The following is a 20,063-nucleotide window of genomic DNA, read 5'->3' as shown; positions in this document are numbered from 1 at the left end:
TGTGAAGCTTGTGATACCTCCGTGCTGCAAACAGGGCACTTGTTGCATTTCTTTTAAACCCTCTGCTGCCGGCTGCCAGTGTTCCCTGGGGTCGGTGCGCGGGGAATGCAGACGCTTAGGGCCAGAGAGCTTTCATCCAGTGCCAACGAAAATGTTGGAGAGCTGGAAACCAACCCACCAGCTCTGGGGTGTGGAAAGGAATCTACAGAACTGAAATGGATGCATGGTCTGGCTGCAAAACCTGACATTAAGTCACATGGCCCCTGCAGCGGGGTCAGCTCCGGAGAGTTAACTGGGAGTTCTAGCTGTTTATGTGGCTCATTTGAATGTGCATGAGGGGGTGGATCCCAGGGACTCTTGGGACATCCTGCTTGGGGTTTGGTCCCAGGCTTGTTCTTCTGACTTGGTGAAAGGACCCCAGAATGTTGGAGCTGGGGGGATCGTCTGGCTAGTGGGGGAACTGAGACTTGGAAGGCAGGACCTTCTGATTTATCCCCACGACCCAGCATCAACTACTTGGTCCCTTCCCCCCACGGAAGCCAGCTGGGACCCTGGGCCGCGTGGCTGTGTGGGGTGAGGGAGTGCCAGGCCCGAGGGCCTTCTCTCTGCCCTCCTTGCTCTGTCGCATTGTCTCCTGCCCTGGTGGCTCTTCTCTGAAGCCTCCTGGGAGAGGGATCAGAATGAGCCCCTGGCATCATGGAGGCAGGATGGGGAGCGGGTGGATGAGATTCAGGGCTCCCGGGGATGGGTGCTCAGGTGCGGCACTGCAGGTTTGTGGCTTGTCCTCACTACCTACCTGAGCTCCCTGCCCCTTCCCAGTCTTGTCCCAGCATCCTCAGCCAGAGACACCCACCCACGCCCTCCCTGCCCACTGGGCTGTCCCCCCCCAGCTCTGCTCTTCCCTGCACCCCACCACCCTGTGCCAAGTGGCCAGGGAGAAAGCAGAGGGACGGAGGGCCGCCAGCCTCCCTGTTCGTCGTCCTGGGGATGTTTGCATTTTTAACAAGAACACTTGGCAATTTGAAAGAATTTTTAATGCTTCCCGCCTCTGCCTGATGCAGATTCAATGCGATGATAAATGTAAAAACATCTAGTGAACCAAGAAGTGCCAGGCAAATAAAAGGTAAAACAATTAAAGGCACTGGGAGGACGAGGCTGAGGGAGGGAAGGAGAGCAGACGGACGAACCAGAGGAGGCTGGGGACGCGGGAGGCTGGGGAGGAGCACGGGGGCTGGCGTGGAGGCCCTGACTGCTCTCCTGCCCCTGGCCCTGCCTCCTCTTCCCTCTGATCTGCTTCCCCAGGTAGGGGGACAGTCACGGGACCTTTGGGACGATGTTAAAGGCCAGCTGTCCTACCAGGACAGAGGGGCTCCTGTCTGGAGGCTGAGAAGCTGGTGCTCTGCCTGCAGGGGGCGCTGCTCAGGGCTCTTCTGCCCTCTTCCCTGGCCTGGCCTGCTGAGGGCTGGGACAGTCACCAGGGAGAGCCACTCTCTGCTCCTACTGTGTGCTCTCTGCTGCTGGCTGCCCCAGAGTGCCAACGGAGCCAGTCCTCAGGCAGGACAAGTGACAGATCCCAGTCTTGCTCCTGGTTGGTGGCATTTCTGGAAGACTCCATTGTGCTTCCTAGAGGTAAAAGGAGAGAGGGACGCTGGAGGCCTGTGTCTCTCCCTGGTGGTGGGCGACCCCTCACAGCTGGGGTGGGGGGGTCTAGAATGCGTGACTCGGGTGCTCAGGAGATGCTGGAGGGGGTGTGGCTGTTCCCTGTGGAGGTCCTGGGCCGGCTGGGCAGGCTGACGGGAGGTGCCCTGTGCGTGGGGTGAGCACGCGGGCTCCAGAGCCAACCGCTGGGGGCAGATCCCCGCTCCCCCTTCATCGCGCACCCTCTTGCTCAAAGCATTTAGCCTTTCTGTTTCCTTAGTTTCCATGTCTACACAGTTGGGACAATATTATTCACTCTGTGGGATTATCCCAGTGACGTTCATGAGAGGCGGTTTAGTATAGATGCTAAGAATGCAGTGCCTGGAGCCAAACTGCTTGACTTCAAGTCCTTGACAACATGTGGGCCCCTGGGGCCTCGGTTTGCTCATCTGTAAAATGGGAATTACTCAACAAGTGTCTTGGAGTGGCTGTGGGGAGTGACTGTGGTGTTTCCACAGAGTGCCTGACACATCAGAGGTGACTGAGGCCTGTTCCTCAGAGGTCTGCAGACCCGTATGGCTCAGGGGGGAGACTGGATTTACCACGCTCCAGTCTTGGTGTCAAGAACTCGGTGGTTGCCGTCTCCGTGAGATGGGTGGTGTTATTTGCCCTGATGGGGAAACTGGGGCACAGATGGGTTCAGTAAGCAGCTCCAGGTTGCCAGGCAAGTCGAGGGCATCTCTGGGCATGGAGCCAACCACAGTGCTGACCATGGTGCCGTCCAGGGTGGCTGACCTCCCTGGGGGCCTGTTCTGGGCATTTCGCTCTGTGCTGATATCTTGGTCCTCACTGAGTTTGGGTGAGGGTCTGCCTCTTTCTGAACCTCACCACTCACTCCTGAGCAGAAAGGTCCCCCCACCCTGCCTCTCAGGAGGCAGGAGGGGTTAGACCAGGTGGGTGGGCCATGGTGTGTAGCACCCCAGAGACCACAGGCTCCCTCAAGGCAGACTGGGTCTCCCCTCCCGGTACTTGCGGGGTGCTCAGGAGTGCCCTCCACCTCAGGTAGGTGGAGGGTGGTTTTCCAACGTGAGATGGGGCCATTGCTGGAAGTGGCCACCTCCCTTGTCTGTTTCATGTGTGCTGGAGGAGGGGGACAGGAGAGGAGGGGACAGGAGAGGCCAACCAGTTCCTCCAGAACCCACTGTGACTCAGAGCAGGAGGCGGGCATCAATCATCTCTGGCCTTTGTCCTCTTGAGTGACCTGCGTCCGCACTTGGCCCCTCTCTCTTCTGCACTCTGCTCAGAGCTCCTGGTGACCCTGACTTGGCCACATTTCAGGAACTGCTCTGTTGAACCCCTTCCTCGCTACCTGCAGCTCCCTCTTCCCGAGCTCCAAGTTCGACTCAGGCCCTGGGGCATGGTGACACTCAAAGCCCCCTTTCACTGCCTCAGTACATCCCTGATCAGTCTTGATGGCAAAATGAAGGAAGAAAATCCATATCAGTCCCCTGATTCTCTGGAGCCTGACCTCCCAGGCTGGGGTGGCTGAGGTGGGACATGACGCCCCTCTGATGCCCTCCTGCCACAGCGAGTTTCCTTCCCATGAAGGAACCCACCTTGGCGTTAGCTCGGCTCAGGCTGTACCAGCTCCATTGTCCCCATCAAGACCTCAGAGGTCAGCAAACCTGCAGGGCCGTGACGTAAGAGGTATGATGCTTGGATCCGGGAGAGTTTGACTCCAAATCCCTTCCTCCCGCAAAGCTCAGCTCCCACCCTACAACTGACGGGGGCTCCTTCAGGATGTAGTGCAGCTCACCACCACCCAGGACAGGCCAGGAAGTAGAACCACAGATAAGAGGCACAGTTGGGCCTCTGGGTAGTGACCTGCGGCTGCAGTGGCCATGGATGCTTATGAAGGGTAGTTGAAGGACGAGGTGGGTGGGGCTTGGCGGTACATGTCTGTAGTGGCAGCTTCTCTGGAGGCTGAGGCAGGAGGATCACTTGAGCTTAGGAGCTTGAGACCAGGTAGTGAGACCGTGCCTAAAGGAAGGAAGGAAGGAAGGAAGGAAGGGAGGGAGGGAGGGAAGGAGGGAGGGAGGGAGGGAGGAAGGAAGGAAGGAAGGAAGGAAGGAAGCCGGGGTGGTGGCTCAGTGGTAGAGTGACTGCCTAACATGCTGCCCTGGGTTCAATCCCAGCACTACATAGAAAGAAGGAGGTGGGAGTTCAATGTCTAGGATCTCTGACTAGACCCATGGCTCCAGGGGGCAGAGGAGTGCCTGCCATCTTGGGAGACCCCTCTCTCCTAGCAGAGCCGTCTGGGGATTTGATGGGCTGATGTCTCATCTGCTCTGGCCCCGCAGTCTGGGGGCTTGAAAAACAGAACTGATTCCTCACTTTTCTGGAAGCGGGGAGATCAGGTGTGAGTGGCTTGTAGATGCCGTCTCCTCCCCGTGTCTTCGCACAGTCTCCCCACTACGTGTCTGTGTCCTAATCTCCTATTCTAAGGACAATGGCCAGATTGGAGTGGGCCTATTTTAGTGACCCCATTCCACCTTAATCACCTCTTTTAAGATCCAACCTCCAAATGAAGAGAACTTCTGAGGTCCTGGAATTAGGACGGCAGCATATGAATCTGAGGGGGACAGTTCAGTTTCCTGGGTCCCAGGCAGCTGGATGCCCAGGGCCTCTGGCCCTGCGGGGGAGGAGGTGAGGGTCTAGGGTGGGTCTGGGGAGAGACCGGCCCCCACCGACCTCCTCCTTATGGCAGCCTCTGCCTCTCTCCAATTTGGTCTGGAGCCTGCCAGCTCAGCGCCCTGGCTGACACTACCGTTTGCAGCTTCCAGAAGCCCCATTAGTTCCTTGGCCTGAGTTCTGAAGCCCCATGCCCGGGTCCCAGTGCCCCATGGGTGGGAGTGGGGTGGCATTTTTTGCCTATGCTGCACAGAGCAGTTTCCAAATTCCTCTGAGTGTCCAGGGCTAGCCTTCTCGGAAACAAGGTCTAAGCACAGGGTAGGCTGCCCGCTGCCTTGGAGAAACCCAGAGCCTGGCCGGGCCCTTTCCTGGCTGCCCACCCTCTACTGCCCCCATTCCCTGGCCTACTTGGGCACTGAGCCGTTGTTAAGGAGGGGACTAGGGGCTGGGGCTGGGTAGTGAGGGGTGGAGAGATGGCCGCTCAGGACAGGCGGGAGGGAGCAAGTCCCTGGGCCTGACTGAGGTGGCTAGTATCCATCCCCCCTGGGCTTTGCCACTACCTGCCCACCAACCCTTCCTTGGTCCCATGGGCAGTCCCAGAAGAGCAGGGGCTGGTGGTAAGGGGGCCTGTGAGGGACCATTTCTGTCCCTCCTCCAGGTCTTCTGAGACTTCTGGGGAAGTGTCTTTCCTGGGGCCTGGAACCCCTGGTGTGATGACTTCCTCTGAGATGGGCTTGTCCAAGGACTCCAGTCTTTTGTTTTGTTTTTTTAAGCAAGAGGGAGAGAAAGGGATAGAACACAGAGGCAGAGAGTGAGGAGAGAGAAACTGAAGTGTGCATGGAGTGGTAGAGACAGACATGGACGGACATTGGCCTACCAGGCAGGAGATTTGAGTTCTGGGTGTCCATGGGGACTACTTTCCTTGGATATTCTTTATCCCTGATAAAAGGAGAGAGTTGGAGTAGACAACGTGGCTTACCATTTCTTTGAGCTCAACCAGTGTTTCCTTTCATGGATCATAAGGAACTGAGATGAGCCAACTGAGCTTCCCTCTCGGACCAACTCATGAGCTTGAGTGCAAAGCAAATAACTTGGTCAGGAGAGGCTCAGTGATGCTGCAATAACAAACAGCCCCTATTTGCAGTGGCCCTACTTAACATAAGCATTACTTCTTGTCCATGCTATCTGTCCAGGGCGAGAGGCAGGGATCTCTGCTTGTGTTCATCATAGTTCCTCTGGATGAGGATGGCTTCATTGCAGAGATGTTCCTTCATTAGTGCCACCAAGGGAAGAGGACAATACCTGGACCTTTGTGTCTGCCTTCTTTGACTTTGCCTGATGTTTTCAGAGTCTATACGTATTAAACTGTGTATCAGTGCTTCATTTGTTTTTTATTGATGAATAATATTACATTGTGATATATTTTATCTGTACATTATTATCAATTGATGAACATTTTGATTGTTTCCACTTTTTGTCTATTAGAAGAATACTGCTATGGACGTCTAGGTGCAAGGCTTTGTGGGTACTTACATTTCCAATTCTCTTGGGTACATTGCTAGGGTACTTCATTTACTATGTTTAATTATTTGAGGACCTGCTGGGCTCTTTTCCAAGAGCCCAAATGGCTGCCCAGTGTCCATTCCTATCAGCAACGGATCCGGGTTCCTGTTTCTCTCCCTCCTCTAACCCTTATTATTTTCAGTCTAGTGGGTGTGAAGTGGTATCTGATTGTGGGCTTGAACCACGTTTTCCTAATAATTAATGAGGCGGAACATTTTTTTCATGCATGAGAGGTCATTATATATCTTCTTTAGAAAAGTGTCCGTTTAAAAAACTTTGGTTGCCTTCATTATTGAGTTATGTGTTCTTTATATATTCTGGCAACAGACTCCTTATTGGATCTGTGTTTTTTTAATAGGTCTTTCCCCCCATTCCATGGGTGGTCTTCTTTTCTTGATGTCCGTCTTCTCTTTCTGTGGTCCGCATGGTGGCCTACTACCTTACTGTTGAAACAGGGCATTCCTTGTCTTGGATTCTCTTTCACCACGGGGACCCAGACACTTCCATATTAACAGAAACGGGAAGCCAGGGTTCCTACATAGGGGGTGGGGGGACTCTGGTGCCAGACTCAGCGATCTGCACTGTGACCCATCATTTTCAGGATCCGGAGCTAAAGGATTCTTCATCTAGAGGCTGAATTGCTTTAGGCTGTTGGGGCCGATCTATTTCCAGCCTTAAGGCTGGTGCCTGAGCGGCTTGGAGAGCCTGCCTGTCACACAGAGAGGGAGCTCTTTCCAACACCCGCAGACAGGGCAGCAGAAAAGCCCCCGAGTCCTGCTTGCAGCTGATCAAGCTGCGAGGTGGTCCTGCCCCCTTCGCCCCCACGGCCCAGGCAGGATGATGCGAGACCCCGGTGGGCGGGCCCTGGGCTCCAGAGGACAGCACTCAGGCAGTGGGGAGGACAGTCCCCGTGGCTACTCTGGGAGAGGCCGTGGAGATGTGCACCATGGGAGGTGTGTCTTGGAGGTAATTCCTCAGGGTTTGACCTTCATGCCTTCTGAACTTTTGAGTAAGATGTGAGAGAAACCAGCAAGAGTGCAGGGCTGCAGGTGAACCCAGAGAGTTCAGGGAAAGGGTGCAAAGACTCCAGTGATCCACCTGACACTTGTCATGGAGCAGAGGGCTTTACTGAGGGAGTTCCTAGTGTGGAGCTGAGAACCTAGGATTTGGCATCAAGCTGATTTTTTATTGGGCACCCTGGGGAGGCCAGCCTTTCAGGTCTGTGACTTCAAGGTGGATGGGGGGAAGGGCAGGGAGGGAGAAATTCAGAGCTGCTACTGAAAGCTTCTGCCCGTGATCTATCAGATTATAGAGGACAAAGGGCTTGGGTTGCAGCAGGAGAGGTTTGAGTACTTCCCAGCTGTGAGAATGGGATCGACTTTGGCAGGGAGCCTGGCTTGCTTGTCCTCATGGCCCCATAGGGCAGAGAGACATTGGGGTGCAAGGGGGTGGGTCTCAGTGTGGGACATTTGCATGGCGGAAGAGCTCCCAGAGGAGGATTCTGGGTTCCTTCTCCTCCCCTAAGAGGGAACACCTCTCCTGATTTAGTGGAACAATCAGTGGACTAATTCAGACACAAGGTCGGCCTGACCTTGTGGGTAAAGACGATACCACTGACCCAGCATCTGCTGGCCACCTGCTCAGCTGCTCAGGGCTGGGTTGGGTTTGTCCCGATGCCCTGGGACCCTCTGCTGGCCCTGCATGGCAGCAGGCAGGCGGGGGTGCAGTCTCAGGGTGGAGCCGTAAGCCCATCTCCTCCCCAGTGAATGTGCCTTTGGTCCTCCGTAATCTCTGCCATCTGGTTGGGGTGGGAGGCCGCAGCCACTGCCGCGGATCCAGAGCGCTCAGCCGGCAGCGGGGTTGGCACACGCTGCCCTCTGGTTGCTCAGAGACCCAGTTGGAGGTGGGAGAGCGGGCAACGTGGGCTCTTCCCCCTCAGCCACCCTCCCTTCTTCCGCTCCTGCCAGATCTGTGGACAAGTCCACCCAAGGAACTGGACAGATGGGGGCCAATCACAACTCTAACCATCTCCAAGGAAAGACATTTAAGCTCCATTAACCAAATACTTTTCTTACCCAACTAAAGCTGCTGCCCTACTTCATTCCTTCCCCTCCCCTCCCTCCCCTTCTCTCTCCTCTCCCCCAGGACTTAACTGATCACCTACTACAAACCGTGGGCACCATGCAAGTCCTGGGATCTGGAAAGTCATGTTTGGGTGTTGCCTGGAGACAGGGGAAGAGGGTGGTGGTGGGGTATCAGAGAAATGCGCCAGCCTAGCGGGGAAGGGTCCTGGTCAAGGGCCATGGCTTCCAGGGGTCCTAGTGTTTGGAGGAAATGGCTTTGGAGAGGGGCTGCTTGTGAATGGGCCCTGGCAGGAGAGATGGGACTGAAGACAGAATTGTTCTCACATTTGCAAGTGACATAAGGACACTGCTCGAAGTCTGGGGATCCAAGGGAAAGCAGGCAATCAGGTCAGACTGGCTCTCCTTACAGTTGCTCTGGCCGTTGTGGGGACGGGCAGGATTTTAGTGGAACACGGGCAACACGCAGGTAAGGGTGAGCAGAGGCCGGGGAGTGAGGACAGAGGCAGTGTGTGGTCCAGGTGGGGCCGGTTCCTGGGCTCCTTTTCCCCCAGGGGCTGAGTGGGCAGCCTGGGACCAGGCCAGGCGCTGGGCTGTGGTCCCTCCGGGCGCTTCCTCCACCTGAGTTCTGTGTTCAGAGAAGCCTTTTCCAGGAGAGAAAAGAGAGCACACAAAACTGCCGTGGACCAGGCCTCAGAGCCTCATTTCCTGGCCCCCCTGGCTGGCCGTCTGACAGATGCGCAGTCAGTCACTTTTCCAGCCGGGGCCCAGAGCTGGGGCCCATGAGACACCACTAGGCGCTCCGGTTCTGTCCAGGCAGGGCCAGCTTGATGCATCCCCTGCTCTGGTGGGGTGTGTGGCTCCCGGGGTTGGCCTTTGGGCCCCCAGTCTGCCAGCCTCTGATAGTTCAGCCCACATCAGAATCCAGCCCCCAGGTGGTGGGGGGATTCTATTTCTGGATGATTCTGGAGTGTTCTGTGCTGGACCTGGTCAGGTCTGGTGCGCTCCTTGTCTTGGCATGCCCTGGCCCTCTTCCTCCCTGGCAGGGGACTTGCTGGTCTGCAGGTACTCCCTGTGGCTCGTGTGCTCCTGGGAGAAGTTCATTTCTGTCACTCACTGGCCTAGCCTGGCTGAGCCTGTCTCTCCACCAGCCTCCTGCCCAGAGCCGGCCTCCTCTGTCTGCTCCTTCTCCTGCGCTCTGGGACCTCTGGGGGGAGGTCCAGCACAGCCCCTCCATCCTGGTCCCAAGCAGGTTCCAGAGCCTGCTTGACTCCTGATTGACAGTCCTGAGGCTGTTTATGGGAAATGGTTTCGGGGATCTGGGCTCTGGCAGATGATCAGTCCTTTCTTCTTGTGTGGGTCCCTCCCTCTGCTTCCCCCGCTGTTCGCAGATGATTCATCCCCTGTAAATCTCGCTTTCTTCTCTGTGCCCCTCTCCCTGGCAGAGGATGTTCTAAAATCCTGCCAAAGTCACGGAGCTCACAAAGCTTCAGCCACAGGCGGCCCCTAAAATGAAGGGGGACGGTGCCTCAGAGCGGCCTGAGAAGCAATGAAATGCATGTCTCTGTGGAGACCATGGGTCCTTGGGCAGGCCGGGAGGTACTGTCACCTTTGAAATCATGGGCTCGGGACCCAGGCTGTCTGGGGCCAAGTCCCAGCTCTGCCTCTTGCCTCTTGTCCACCTTGGGCCAGTCGGTGAGCCTCTCTGAACCTCAGTGTTCTCACCTGCCAGTGGGAAGGACAGCCGTCGTACAGGGCTGGGAATTAAATGAGGCCATAGTGGGCACTTCCTGCAGCGCCCGCGGTGTGGGAAGTCACAGTCCAGCATTGCTTTTTTAGGGACCACTGCCTGTCCTTGGGCGAAGCTTCATGAAACACTTCTGAGGGTGCCCATCAGGTTGCCTTTCCTCCTGCCCCGGGGCCTCTGGCACTATCCAGTCGCCAGCTCCATTCTCAGGTGTACTCAGGCCCTCGGCTCCCGCCTCCCTGGCGCTGGTCATTCCTGATGGCCAGACGGTGGGTCCTGGACGCCTCTGTTTGAGAGCACATATGAGAATGCAGGAGAGAAAGTTGTGATGGAGGCATAACCTCGAACCACTCTGTTGAAAAGAAAGAGAATAAGAAAAGAACCTCAGACGTCTGTGTTCTTTGGTCCCGGGCTGTCCTCAGTGACCACTCGTTCACTCAGTGGGCGTTGATTGAGTGTCCACTCTGTGTCTGCTGCTCACTATCCCAGATGCTGAGGACATGATGGTGAGTGAAATGAAGGTCCCCGCCCTGTGGGGCTTCTGTCTTAATGGAGGAAGACAGACAACAAAAGTTAAAAACATCATAAACAAATGGCAGGGCGCGTTAGTGGGTGATAAATCCTCTGGGGAGAAACAGAGCAGAATGAGGGGTGACTGGGAACGGGGGATCGGGATGGTGAGCTGAAATTTTAATAAAGCAAGATCAGCCTCACGGAGAAGAGGTCATCTGAGCAAAGCCTTGGAGAGGTGAGAGTCAACCGAGCCCATACGTGGGAAAGAACGTTCCAGGCAAAGGGAACCTGTGCCAAGGTCCCGGGGACCTGCTGGCCCGCAGGAGACATTTGGGAAGCAGCAAGGGGACCAGTGTGGCTGGCAGTGGAGGTCGTCATGGGAGACAAGGTCACAGGTAACGGGGACCAGATCCTTTAGGTCTGGTAGCCATTGCAAGGATCTGGCTTTTACTTGTGCTTTCCCATTAATGGCCTATTGAGAAGGTCTTTCTATAATAGCACACAGTCTTCTCGTCTTTTCCAACTATATAATATTCCACTGCACGTATATACTGGGTTTTAGTAACAAGCAATTTTTAGACTATATATGAATACCGTGGACACTTAGGTTACTTCCAGATTTTGGGGGGAAATGCTATTGTGAATGACCTTGTGCATACACCAGTTTTATGTGCAAGTCCTTTAGGACAGCTTTCTAGAAATGGAATCATGAGGTGGAAGAATGTATACACACATATGCAATTTTGATAAAAGTTGCAATTTGGTCTCTATCAGGATTGTGTTAGCTGACATTCCCAGCCAGTTATTTGGTTAGGGACTAGGAGTAAATCTGTCCCCTGCTCCCCATATATCTTATGCATAGCCTCCCTATGTGAGCTGTTGTAATGCATCCAGAATTTCCTTAACTCCTCATGCCTCTCTGTGAGCTTAGTCTTATTCCTATTTCAGAGATGGAGAAATAAGTGTAGAGAGGTTAAGTTACCCATCAATGTTTGCACAGCCAGGTGGGGATAGAGCCTGTATTCGGTGCCCCTCTTTCTCAACGTGGCACTTCTCACCATGTCTTCACCATGGCTTGAGGCCCCAGGATCTCTGCCTTCCTGCCTCGTGCAACATTGTATTTGAGAGACCTGGGAGGAGGAACTGAGTTAAGATGGGAAGCCTGCCTGTCCAGCTCTGCATCCTAGAGACCCTTACAGACCAGTGGCAGAATGGAGAGAGGCCAGGTCAGTGGGAACTAGAGCCGCAGAGGCTGAGCTGGCTGATCTCAGCCTTCTCTCTTCTGCCTCCCATCACCAGTCCCAGGGGCGAGGCCCGCAGTCTGGGGGCTGGCTAATTCTGCTCTCGCTAGGGAGTGTCTGCCGTCTGCAGGGTCAGCCTGCTCGGGGATTGAGTTTCAGCCTTACACTGATGAAAATAAATCAGCCTCTATTGCCCTACATGGCCCTGGGGACCTCTGCAGGCTGCTGTGTATTTACAGACTTCCTGTAAGTCACCACCGTTCCTGTCCAACCCCAGGGGCTCCCTGGCTGCTGCAGAAATAGCATTGGATGCATCCGGGGCCTCGTGCCACCCAGACAGGAGCCAGGAGGACAGGAGAAGCAGACCTGTGGGGTCTGAACAGTGCCTGGCTGAGCATCTGTCTGCAGTGAGTCCCTGGGCGTCGAGAGGTAGGCAGTACCACCAGGACCATCTGGGTTACTTTCCCCTTTCACAGACGAGTAAACTGAGGCCCATGCAGGTGCATCCCTTAGGACTCTGGCCCCTCGATTCCCAGTCTGCTGCTCTTGCTGCCAGACTCCACTTTCTCTAGGCCCGTTTATTATCCAGCAGCTGGTTAGAGACGTGCAGGCAGAGTTGGAGACTGGGTTTCCGCTGCAGTAGGAGGGATGGAGATCTGACAGCCAAGAGAACTCTCTTGTCTTCTGGGACTCGAGAAACAGGAATGGGTAGCAAGTTGAGGAGAATCTGTCTGGGTGGGAAGAGTGACCACGGCTGGAGGCACCGCCTAGAGGGTTCCGACAAAGCCCTGCATTTTCTGATATCTTGCCCTAAACTCCCTTTTCTCTGCGCCTCCTTTATTTATTTGTTTGTTTGTTTGTTTGTTTGGTCCAAGCATTCTTTGTACCCACAAGACTCCCACGGGGACTTGAGCCTCCTGTGTTGGACGGCAAATCTGTGGACTGCCCTCCCCTTCTGCTCTCTCCAGGATGCAGGGCCAGGCCTGGTGCGTCCATCCCCAGGCCCTTTCTCCCTGTGGTCTGGGAGCAGCGCTGAGCTGGGCGGGGGCGGCTCTGACCACCCTGCCTTCACATCTTTCTACAGTCAATGCCTGTCTGCCTTGATTGCTTTGATTGCTTTTAGAAAGGACTGTTAGTGGCATCGCACCCTTTGGTGTCCGTTCTTCCCCTTGCCAAAGCCGGTGAGGTCAGATTTTGATATGAAAGCTTAGAGCGCCTCAGGTCCTTCCTCCTCCCCGCCCCCGCTGTCTGAACAGGGCTTGAGAGCCTCTGAGAACATGGACGCTCCTCCTGGATCCCAGGAGGCAGACGCCCAGAGCTGGTACCCTGGCTCCTGGCTCCCACTCAGTGCATGCTCCAAGGGTGGGTGGCCTTGGTGGGTCAGGGAGGGTCCCTTCTAGCTGTCCCTGCATGGTTCTATTTGAGATGGGAAGCTGACCACTCTGACCACCACTGTGCCCTCTCCTGCAAGGAACCGTGGAGACCCCCTGCACGTTCCCTCCGATCACACATAGAGCCACACGGACCCCAGCTCACTGCACAGGCCATCTGTTGGGATGGGAGTGGTCCTGACCACACTGCCCTGCTGGTTTGGATGGATGTGGGTGGCTGAGGAGAGTGGGCCTGTTTGGGGTCAGGATTGGAGATTGTCCCCCAGTGGGAATTGTGTGTGAATGGTGAACCTGCCCAGAGGCAGCTTGGAGCCCCCTCCATCCTCAGAGCGAAGGCAGCCGATTCCCGGGGCTCACTGGCAGGGCCGGCGCTCACCTGGGTTTGGGCAGGTGATCTTGCTGACGGCCTCCGTTGCTTCCTGCCTGTTGGTGCCTCCAAGCTCTAACTCTGGGCTTCCTCATCTCCTTGTCACCGTCCCGTTGGGGAAGCCTCAGGTGCTTTCTCAGGGGCGAGCCCTGAAGGGCAGAGCTGATAACTTGTCGGCCTCCTTCCATTTGCTCTTTCTTTGTCCCCAAGCCCCACAGCCCTCTCCCCATCCTCCCTCCAACTCCACAAGTGAGGATGCTGCTGAGATGTCACCTGTGTCCCTTGAGCAGTGGGGATGAGGAGAGGCCAGAGGGTGGTGACTGGATACACCCCTGCCCTGGTCCAACTGGGACATCTGCCTGGGAGTTGACAGTTCCCTTCCTGAGTGACCCTTTTGGTACCAGGTTTCTGTCCCACTCCTGGGGAACACGCTCTTGAGCCCGGCCCTGACCACTGCCTTTCTGGGTTAGGGCATGTGGGACCCTGGAAGGCAGGGGCCCTGGGGGGTGCTTGCAGCCTGCCGTGTCCCTCAGCCCTGAGCTCTGGTTCTTCACGTCCCCTGGGCTGGAGGAGGGGTGGAGGTCTCGGGGGACTCTGGGAGCACATTTCCATTACACACACACACACACACACACACACACACACACACACACACAGGGCGCTGGGCCCGCCCAGGCAACGGCCCTTCCTTCCTTCCTCCCTGGACCTTTGATACATTGACAGGGCCCCCTCTGGGGAGGGCACAGTCTGACCATGCCTCTCCTCCCTGGTGGCTCTCCTTAGAACCAGAAGTTTTAGAATTCAAAGCTTTTCTCCTTTTCCTCTCTCGTGTCACTACTTTGGAAACGGAGACCCAGGAAGAGATCACTTGCCCAAGGTCAAGCAAGAAGTTAGTGGCCAGTGGGGATTGAAATCCAGGACGAAGAGTCTGAGGGTCTCCCAGGCCAACCCCTCCTCCCCCCCTGTAGCTCAGGGCTTCTGGGCCTTTGGGACCCTGTAATTGTTTGTTGTGGGGGGCTGTCCTGTGCACTGCAGGTGGGTGACCAGCACTCCTGGCCTCTTCCGGCTAGTTGTCACTAGTATTTGTTTCAGATGCACCAGCCCAGAATGCCTCCAGACATGGCCACATGTCTCTTGGGGACATATCGACTGGCTAAAGACCACTGTCCCCCTCCACCCTCTTATCTCTGCTGCTGTCACCTCTCCCCACTTCAGGTTGTGAAGTAGCTCTTCCATGACCTGCTTCCTGCTCCTGGTCTAACCTGGGGCTCCTTGGAAACCAAGACATCTGGCCATTTTGTTCCTTATGAACAAGAGGAAGACCCTAGCCTGGGCAGATGTTCTGTATCTGCCCATGATGGGAAAGGACGTCACAGGAAGGGGCTCAGCCTCCCCTCTCCTTCCTGGAGAGACCCTCCGTGTGTGTCCTCAGCTTTAGGTCCGCCGGCTGGAAGGGCCTCCTGGAGGGGATGGGGAGTTTGCTTGACCTGTGGGTGGAGTTGCCTTTCAGGGCTGTTCTCCTTTGCCCAGCTGGACCTGGAGCTGTGTGGTTCTTAGGTGCCGGGGCTCCTGATACCCTTCCAGTCGTCCTTCTCAGGGTGTCTGGCCCAGATCTGGCAGTGGGGAGGACTTCCCTTTGGGAGCCCAGGGCCCTGGGTAACAGTTTTGGCTCCGGCACTGACCATTTGTGGCGATGGGCAACTCTCCCTCCCAGAGTTGATGGACAGAATAGGGCTGGGCTGGGGCTGGGCTGGATGAGCTCAGGATGTCGAGTTCTAGGAAGTGGCCTGGACTGGCTTCCCTGGCAGTAGCAGATCTGGGATCTCAACGAATCCTGGGTGCCTGAGGAGGTTCCAGAAGGTCTCCAGGTTCACCCCGCTGCCTTGAGAACTCGTGTTATGAAACTGCCCTGCTCAGGGCTGGCTCAGGGAGTACAGGGGGTGCTCTGGAGGCACAAGAGACCAGATCCAACGTCACATGGTTGGAGTCTTGGCCATTTCCTAAGACTCTCCTCTTTGCTGGACATTTGATGCCATGTTTGTTTGTTTGTTTGTTTGTTTAATATTTTTTAGTTGTAGGTTGACACAATACGTTTATTTTATTTATATGTGGTGCTGAGAATCGAACCCAGGGCCTCACACATACTAGGTGAGTGCTCTACCACTGAGCCACAACCCCAGCCCAATGCCATGGTGATTCAGCAGAGAAAGAGCAGGTCAAATGATGTGTCCTAAACCTTGAGCGGAGATATGATAGAGGAGCCATGTTCTCGGTCCCCGAGTTCCTGGCTGGTGCTGAGCTGGCATGAGTGGTAAGGGCTGGGCATAATCAGAGGCTGTGTTAGCAAAGGCATGGTTTCTAGATAGTGGGAGGTGGTGGGCCTGTCGTGTTCCTCACAGGGGCTGCGGGTGGGTTCTGTACTTTGTTCAGAGTAATCAAGAACCGCTGGGGGCTATACTAGGTGTCTGAGGCCTAGGGCCTGGCGGGGTGTTCAAGAGGGTGGCACCCACCATGTTCAGTTGAAGGATGCTCACTGGGGAGAGATCTGCCTTGTTCTGAGCCACCCCAAAGAGCACCTGAAGGCCAGTTTACTGTAGAATATGGGGCATGGAGATGTTTTTTTCTCCAGCCACCAAAAGATGAGATGGGCTCTTTTTGAGAGATAGTAATATCCCACAACTGGAAGTATTTAGGTTCAGCTAAGACCAGTGTTTGCCAAACTTGGCTGTCGCTAATGCCCAGCTGGGGAGAGTTTTAAAATTCAGACTCCCAGGCACCGCCTCTGAAATTTCAGTCTCTCTAGGTCTAGGGTGGGGCCGGGGATCAGGGCTTTTATGAAACCCTACCGGAGCTTCCAGGGCAGCGGGTACCTGGATGGTGGTGGGACCAGTGGAGGGGTCACCATTTGCAGGAGCCTTTGTATCATGGGGTTTTTAAGGGAGGGTATATGGGTCAGGCTGCTTATTATATACGAACTGATTCTAGGTGTATCTGTGTGAGTGCATATTAGAAAAAAATGAATGTACTTTGTACACCAAATCTGTGATTTCATGGATCTTGATGCTTAGAGCTAGTTTAAGATAAATATTTTTTAAAAAATTTATAGAATAGTACAGATGGCATACAGATGGGCAAGTAAATATGAAGATTGTATGCAAATGAGAGCTAGGCTAGCAGTGTTGTGGATGAGGCTGGGTGGGGACAGGACAGGCTGGTGGACTGGGATCTTAACCCTTTCGAGAGCCTGTACTTTGTTGTTTAGTTCTAGAAGGCTCTAGGGAGGTAAGGGGATCATTACAATAATTCATCCAAATCGTCTTCTTCCCCAATTTGGAGCCTGAGGCATTGTGGACCCTTTTCTTGCCTCCCCCACCTCCCAATTCTTTAAATTTGGAGGGCTTCAGTGGAAGGGTGTGGCCTAGCATGAGCGAGGTCCTTGGTCCCATCTGTAGCAGGGCAAAAACAACAGCAGCAAAACCCCAATGAGGTCTTTGGCACTGGGTTGTCCCCTCCCCCGGCCATCTTGTCAGTGATGATATGGCAGCCAGTGTCCTTGAACAGGGCCTGGGGAACATTTTTGTTCTTTCCCTTATTTTTCCCTTTTACCTAAGAAGCAGCAGCCAGAGAGTGATGCTGGCAGTGGGGGAGGGGAAGTTCAAAGGACAAGGTGTCTGGTCCTGGAGCTCAGGCCAGCAAGCTGGGGAGACAGGGGGCCTGTGCCTGGCTGGCTCTCCCTCCTGAGCCTCAGTGCCACTCCTGGTCATGAAACTGTGGGCACCAGGGTGCTGTGGGTGCAACCCTGGGCTGCAGAAGCACTTTGGAGTCACAGGCTAATTGGGGTCCCCCTGCAAGGGCACACCGTCACTGAGGCTCACTGGGGTCTGGCTGCAGACCCCAGGCCACCTCCTGCCAACTCTTGGAAATGGATTGGGAGAGTCGACTAGATCCAAATAAGCTTCCAATAACCTGCAAGTAAGGGTTGGGATTTGGTGTCCTGCTGTCTATCAGCTGGACATTCCTGGTACTTTTCAGGGCACCCTGGGATCACAGTGGGAACTCAGGGCAGCTGCTGCATTGGGGTCACCATTCAGTTGCCACAGATGGGGAGCAGCCAATCAACTGGGCTTCTCAGGTGACCTGGAGATGCTACTGGCACCCCAGGTCTAGGTGTCCCCAAGTGTCAAGGTCACTGGGCTCAAATTCAAAGCTCTTCCCCGAGAACTCTGCTTTGGCCTCCTGACCCCGTCCCTGAGGCCTGCCAGTGACACTCAGCTCCCCCGGGGGAAGCACAGGGGGCTCGTAGGTTTTACTTTTGGTGTTTTTCCTCTCCCAAGCCAAGGAAGTGTCCTGCCTCCAGTCTCGGCCCTGTTGTGGGGAGAGCGGGAGAGGAAGGGGGGAAAGAGATTTCCACCTTATTGTTCAGCAGCTGGAAAGTTGTTGTCATCTGTCCCGCCTTCCATTTGCTGAGAATGGGAAAAAAATGTGGAATATTTGGGAAAATAAATCTCAATACCCTCCTAGGAGTGTTCCCTTCTCTCTGGCCCTCGCAGCCTGGTCTGTCTACCCCGGGCTCAGCCTCTGTTTGCTTCTGGGGTCTGGCTCCCACTTGTCTCTGGGTTTGGGGCTGGGGCTGGGCTGGGCTGGGCTGGAGCAGGGCTGGGCTGGACACTTCTCCCTGCCGGCTGGAGGCTCCTGAAGCCACTGTGATGTCATTCAAGCACTACATAGCTGCAGGATGATAAGTGGAGCCCTAGGGGCGCAGCTGGCTGAAATTACAGACAGAGTTTTATCCCACTGGCTTCCTACAAGCCAGAGTGAGGCCGAGGAGCCGAGAGGGGGAGAGCGCACTCCGCTCCAGAGCGGAGGGTGTGTGTGTGTGAGTGTGTGCTGCACCGGGGCAGGCTGCGGGCGCCGCTGACTCCTCCCACCCGACAGGACAGTCCCAGGGAGCCTGAGCGGGACCCACGCACTCGCACTCGCAGCTGCAGCCATGTAGGCATGATTTGAAACTTCAGGCTCCAGGAGCGCATCGGGCCGGCCGTTCTCGCCTTCCTCCCTCTCTGTCCTGGATAGTCGTGTCGCCTGTGTGTGTCCTGGGAGGCTTTGCCAGGATCAGGGTGGGGTCGCCTCTGTGCCTGGGGGCCCTGGTGTGCCTCCACCTGACCTGGGAAGGGTGTGAGGTTGGGCAGGGCTGTGGCCTCTGGGTACCTTTGAATGTGGATGTGGGGGACCTTGCTGTCCCTTTCTGGAGTTGCTTCCTGAGACAGGTAAGAACCACTGTCGTCTGGTGGGAGGGGAGCTGGGTGGGGAGGGTGGTGTGTTTGGGTCAGAGGTCCCCCTTGGGTGAGAACGGGGCAGGCGGAGGGACGTGGTGGAAGTGTGGCTGGCCCGGTGAGACATTATTCAGGATGCCCTTCTTTCTGGGGCTGGAGATTTGGGGCACCCAGTGCTGAGAGTTCGCGACCGTCCTCCCGTGGGGCTCCCATTCACGCCTTTCTTCCCGGCTCTGCTGGCAGGGCCCTGGCGGCTCCACTGTCCCCCTGGCCAGGGCTCTCTGAATGCCAGGTTCCTGGCCTGGCAGAGAAGGGCTGGGGTTGTTGTGGGCTTGGGAGCTATTTTTACCCTCCCGAGTGTGCCTGCGCTATCTGGTGCCCGGACGGGCGAGGGTGGGGAGCGGTCGCCCCGGGCTGGGCGCTGCAGGCCAGGCCAGAGTCAGGAGGCTGACCTGAGCTGGCATTGGTTCTGCAGGCCTGGGCTGGCATGTGACCAGGGCAGGTTCCTTACCCTCCTGGTCCTGCTCTCTCGTGTCACCAGGGAAGTAAAGGTCACCGTCAAGATCAGGCCTTCTGCCCCTGTGCCCTGTCTCTGGAGGGCACCCGGTGAACCAAGTCCGATGGTATCTGGGAATAGTGCCTCGAGTCCTTCCTGAGGGGGTTCTGGGAACACATCTGTCACATCACTGGGCTGAAGTCCCATCGGTCCTGTCCAGGTCCTGTCCACCCTCCCTTCCTGCTCCTGCTCTTCCAGCCATTTTCACCTTGACTCCCCGTTAGGGGCAGGAGCACGGCAGTCTGTTGGGCACTTCCTTGCTGGGTGACCTTGGGGGTCCTGAGCCTGCCGAGCTTCACTGTCAGCCTGTAAAATGGAGAGTGTTTAGGGGATGGATTGGCCCCTAAGGCCCTTCTGTTTAAAAGCTCCAAGACTTTTTAGATGCTCTGGGGTCCCTCTTCTGTCCTGAGGACCTGAGGCCCAGGGAGGGGCTCCATGGGTGGGCAGGGGTCTGGGTGAATGCAGGCGGGGGTCATTCAGACATCAACCCTCCCTATTCCCTGCTCCCTCTTTCTTTCTTGGCTGAAACTAAGGATGGAGACGTGGCCAGGAGAAGCTCATTTGGCCCATCTTCCCTGGATCCAGAGGCTGGCTTATGGGTGACACTGGTGAGGTCACTTGCACAGGGATGGAACCACCTGTGAAACGATTGACAGCGGCTCTGAGGAGAATCTTGTTCTCTTCTGTCCACTCTCTGGACATGCCGTGGGTCCCTTCCAAAGTGTGCTGTTAAATAGGGAGGACAGGTGTCTGTCTGGCCACGCCTGGACTGCCTGTCTTCCACCTGTCATGTGTTAATGGCCTCCTCCCTGCATGAGCCTGGGTCCCCTGGGTGGCACCTGCCTCCTGCCACCTTCCTGTTTCAGAGGCTGTATATCCTCTGTGTGGGTCCCCTTCAGTGGCTTGGGGATTTCCCTTCAGCCTCCAATTCTGCTGATCTCTGGAGCCCCCAAGGAAGCTCATTCCCTTTAGAAAGTTCTAGAATTCTCTGCAAATGGTGGT

At 55.7% G+C, this 20,063-nt stretch overlaps 1 protein-coding gene across 16 annotated transcripts in view; it reads left to right on the top strand.

Annotated features, from left to right (window-relative positions):
- Positions 1-20,063, top strand: part of TNS1 (tensin 1) — a 196,639-nt gene that overhangs the window by 126,022 nt on the left and 50,554 nt on the right. The gene's annotated exons all lie outside the window — the stretch shown is intronic.

The sequence above is a fragment of the Spermophilus citellus genome (genome assembly GCF_964194105.1).
Source record: "Spermophilus citellus genome assembly, chromosome: 11".
Lineage (NCBI taxonomy): Eukaryota > Metazoa > Chordata > Mammalia > Rodentia > Sciuridae > Spermophilus > Spermophilus citellus.
This window is presented reverse-complemented; position numbering and strand designations above follow the sequence as displayed.